Genomic DNA, 5,173 nt, shown 5'->3' with positions numbered 1-5,173 from the left:
AAAATAAAAGTTGCTTATTGAACGCGATTCAAATGGTTACAAATAGTTGAATCATGGCATATTTTGACTAGATAAATGCTAAACAAGGTTGGAATGTTGTTATATAATGAAATAAAAATAAAAACAATAAATAATGAATTATTTAGAAAATCAGTTGAAATAGCACTGTTAGATGTATTAGAATTGCATTGGGGGGCATACTCATATTTTTCACTGCTCAGCCTTAGCTATGTATTGTGAATAGATTAAAAGAGGTATCAGTCTACTCCGGGACACCCACAGAACACAACTATGAAGAGTTTCCACCAATATCAGTGTTGTAGCTCTTATTGCGGTGTGGGGATTTGACTGTGGGGAAATCACCTCCCCAGTCAACCTATTGTACATATTGAATGCTGGTATTTTTACAGACATTTTCCAATCCTCCTTCGACCAACAACCAGTGTTGTCTACTCAGTGACACTCAGAGAACACAACTGTGAAGAGTTTCCATAAAGAGTAGCGTCATAGGCTCTTGAAGATTGAGGGACTCTGAAACCACTGTGAAATGAGCCACATTGAGCTGACGACTGACACATTGAACTTGGACCAAAAACACATCCCCTGAGGAGAGCCTGTGTTGGTGGTGGAGTGGAGACTAAACACATCCATGAGGAGAGCCTGTGTTGGTGGTGGAGTGGAGACTAAACACATCCATGAGGAGAGCCTGTGTTGGTGGTGGAGTGGAGACTAAACACATCCCTGAGGAGAGACCTGTGTTGGTGGTGGAGTGGAGACTAAACACATCCCTGAGGAGAGACCTGTGTTGGTGGTGGAGTGGAGACTAAACACATCCCTGAGGAGAGCCTGTGTTGGTGGTGGAGTGGAGATTAAACACATCCCTGAGGAGAGACCTGTGTTGGTGGTGGAGTGGAGACTAAACACATCCCTGAGGAGAGCCTGTGTTGGTGGTGGAGTGGAGATTAAACACATCCCTGAGGAGAGCCTGTGTTGGTGGTGGAGTGGAGACTAAACACATCCCTGTGGAGAGCCTGTGTTGGTGGTGGAGTGGAGACTAAACACATCCCTGAGGAGAGACCTGTGTTGGTGGTGGAGTGGAGACTAAACACATCCCTGAGGAGAGACCTGTGTTGGTGGTGGAGTGGAGACTAAACACATCCCTGAGGAGAGCCTGTGTTGGTGGTGGAGTGGAGATTAAACACATCCCTGAGGAGAGCCTGTGTTGGTGGTGGAGTGGAGACTAAACACATCCCTGAGGAGAGACCTGTGTTGGTGGTGGAGTGGAGACTAAACACATCCCTGAGGAGAGCCTGTGTTGGTGGTGGAGTGGAGACTAAACACATCCCTGAGGAGAGCCTGTGTTGGTGGTGGAGTGGAGACTAAACACATCCCTGTGGAGAGCCTGTGTTGGTGGTGGAGTGGAGACAGAACACATCCCTGAGGAGAGCCTGTGTTGGTGGTGGAGTGGAGACAGAACACATCCCTGAGGAGAGCCTGTGTTGGTGGTGGAGTGGAGACTAAACACATCCCTGAGGAGAGCCTGTGTTGGTGGTGGAGTGGAGAAAGAACACATCCCTGAGGATAGCCTGTGTTGGTGGTGGAGTGGAGACTAAACACATCCCTGAGGAGAGCCTGTGTTTGTGGTGGAGTGGGGACTAAACACATCCCTGTGGAGAGCATGTGTTGGTGGTGTGTTTGTCTGACAACGTGGGGACCCACCTTGACACACTGTGACCTCTAACTCAGGAAGTCCAACAGCCACAAAACCAGCCCCCCACCTAAGGAGATGTCCCTTATGAGTCTCTGTGCCAGAATGTAAGGCTGGATTGTGTTGAAGGCAGAAGAAAAGTCAACAAACCGAACCCTGCCATGGGATTTGGCGCCCTCTCGATGTCTATAGACCATGTTGAGCAGAGTAAGAAGGGCATCATCAACTCCTCTGCTAGGCTGATAGGCAAAGTGTTAATGGGTCGAGGAACTGCTGGGCGACGCTGAGAACATGACTTTTCACAGGTTTCTCAAGGCATTTCATTACTACGGATGTCAAGGCAACAGGGCGGTAGTTCATTCAGCACAGAGGGATTAGAGGCTTTATGAGTGGGTAGAATTGTTGAGTTTTTCCACAACACTGCCACGTGTTGCTGGTCGAGGGAGGATTGGAAAATGTTTGTAAAAACACCAACTATCAATAAGTACAATGAGCTGACTAGGGAAGTCCCGCAATAAGAGCTAAAAACACTAATACTTGTTTAAACTCACAGTTCTGTGGGTGTCACTGAGTAGATTGATATCCCGTTTCGTTGATCCACAATCCATAGGTAAGCCTGCGCAGTGAAATAGAAGGATGTCCCCGGTGCAACTCTCTAGTCTAATACACCCACAGTGCGATTCAAACAGATTTTGAATTTATATAACAATATTCCATTATCTAGTATAAATATGGCATGATTCCACTATTTGTATTCGTTTGCATCACTTTCCAATTCTAGACTATTATTTTGAAGGCAAATTCCACTGTTGTGGATAATCCTTATGTTGGCTAGTTTTACGTATGTAACAGCCAAGGGTATTGACTGAGTGTAGACTACCAGACCGAGGCGCATGTTGCAGAATTCGGGAAATTCCATACTTCTGCCCCCGACTTCCCGAGACATCTGGCGCGTTCAGATGCTTGTCTGATCTAGGGAACTCGGATATTTTCCGACTTGCTGATTCGTTGAATGTGGCATGTGTACACCTACAACAAGTTAGCAAGTCGGGACATTTTCGAGTTCCTAGTTCTGACTAGAACTTGAAACGGCATTTGAAAAGGGGTGTGGTGACGGTGCGGTGACAGCCTACCCGTGGAGGCTGATGGGATGAGTTATATAGGAAGACAGGATCTGTGTAATGGCTGGAATGGAATTTATGGAACGGAGTCAAACAGGGTTTCTATATGTTTGAAGTGTTTGGTAACGTTTCATTAATTCCATTCTAGCCATTACAATGAGCCCGTCCGACCAGCCTCCACTGCAGCCTACTGTAGTGGAGTTATGACATTAACCTGAAACACAGTTGGTTACATACCTATTTTATTAGGTGGCTACTGTGTGTAAAAAAAAAAAAAATCCCCACTTTACTTGATTCTGGTTTTCGTAGTTTATCTCGTGAGAACGAGGCCGACAATCAGCTGCAAGAAACCACCAATCATTATTCAGCCAGGGCATAAAAAGTGACACATTTTTCCCAAAGGTAATTTTGACCTTTTCTCCTCACTTCAGCATTATGAATAGTGACTCACGGTGACAAGGCCGGGTGTCACGCCCTGGTCTTAGTATTTAGTGTTTTCTTTATTATTTTGGTCAGGCCAGGGTGTGACATGGGTTAATTATGTGGTGTGTTTTTGTCTTGGGGTTTTTGTAGGTATCGGGATTGGGGCTTAGTGGGGTTGTCTAGAAAAGTCTATGGCTGTCTAGAGTGGTTCTCAATCAGAGGCAGGTGTTTATCGTTGTCTCTGATTGGGAACCATATTTAGGCAGCCATATGCTTTGAGTGTTTCGTGGGTGATTGTTCCTGTCTCTGTGTTTGTTTAGCACCAGTATAGGCTGGTAGGTTTTCATGTTACGTTTCTTGTTTTTTTGGTATTGATCGTGTTTCGTCTTTATTGAAGATGTATCGATTTAACCACGCTGCATTTTGGTCCGTCTCTCCTTCATCGGAAGAAAACCCTAACACCGGGCCACTACTCGTAACACCGTCCCCAGTAACACTCAAGCACGTCCACTGGATGGCGACGTCATACCAGGAGAAAACAAATTCGGAGCCTTGAACAACAGAGCCAAGACATTCAATCAGGGTTACAGGATTACGTCCCTGGGATGTTTAGGCAGTGCGGTAGCATTGACAACTGTTTACGAAATCATTCACCTAATGCCACACCCCATGGTGGATCCATAGTACTGCAGTTTAGGATAGTTACTCAACCTGTGAAAGTGTGTGTGAGCCATGCAAAGCCTCTAGATGAACAGCCATCAACTTAATCTGTGTGGACATTTCTCTGTTATTCATCTTGAATATATGGAATATTACACCTACTCGTCCTCCCTCACTCTTCCTCATTATCCTCCTCATCCTCATTTTCCTCCTCCCCTCTTCCCCCTCTTATGTGTGAGAGAGAGAGAGAGAGAAAGAAAGATAGATACAGAGAGAGGGTGTGTGTGTGTGTGTGTGTGTGTGTGTGTGTGTGTGTTTTTGAGCCAGTTGTAACTGCTGTTCGGTAGCATATCTGTTGATTGACATGTCAGTACAGAGACAGAATATTACATGACTAAATCAGCATCCACCAACACTGATGCTGCCTGCCTGGGACTCATTTCCCCTGTGAATAACTATTTGAAATGGCTGAACATACAAGTTGTGTCTGAACCACATATCTGTCTCAACGGCAGCCGACCAACACTAAACTATGTTTACAAAGAAACAAACTTTATACTGAACAAAAAATATAAACGCAACATGCAACATTTTAAAAGATTTTACAGAGTTTTAGTTCATATAAGGACATGCAGGACAATGCAGGACATGCAGGACAACACGCCTCATGCAGGACAATGCAGGACAACACGCCTCATGCAGTACAACACGCCTCATGCAGCGAGACACGCCTCATGCAGCACAACACGCCTCATGCAGTACAACACGCCTCATGCAGCGAGACACGCCTCATACAGTACAACACGCCTCATGCAGTACAACACGCCTCATACAGTACAACACGCCTCATACAGTACAACACGCCTCATGCAGTACAACACGCCTCATGCAGTACAACACGCCTCATACAGTACAACACGCCTCATACAGTACAACACGCCTCATGCAGTACAACACGCCTCATGCAGTACAACACGCCTCATACAGTACAACACACCTCATACAGTACAACACACCTCATACAGTACAACACGCCTCATGCAGTACAACACGCCTCATGCAGTACAACACGCCTCATACAGTACAACACGCCTCATACAGTACAACACGCCTCATGCAGTACAACACGCCTCATGCAGTACAACACACCTCATACAGTACAACACGCCTCATACAGTACAACACACCTCATACAGTACAACACGCCTCATACAGTACAACACGCCTCATACAGTACAACACGCCTCATGCAGTACAACAC

Source organism: Oncorhynchus mykiss, unplaced genomic scaffold, assembly GCF_057628025.1.
Source record: "Oncorhynchus mykiss isolate SJ-2025 unplaced genomic scaffold, ASM5762802v1 scaffold106, whole genome shotgun sequence".
Classification (NCBI taxonomy): Eukaryota; Metazoa; Chordata; class Actinopteri; order Salmoniformes; family Salmonidae; genus Oncorhynchus; species Oncorhynchus mykiss.
This window is presented reverse-complemented; position numbering follows the sequence as displayed.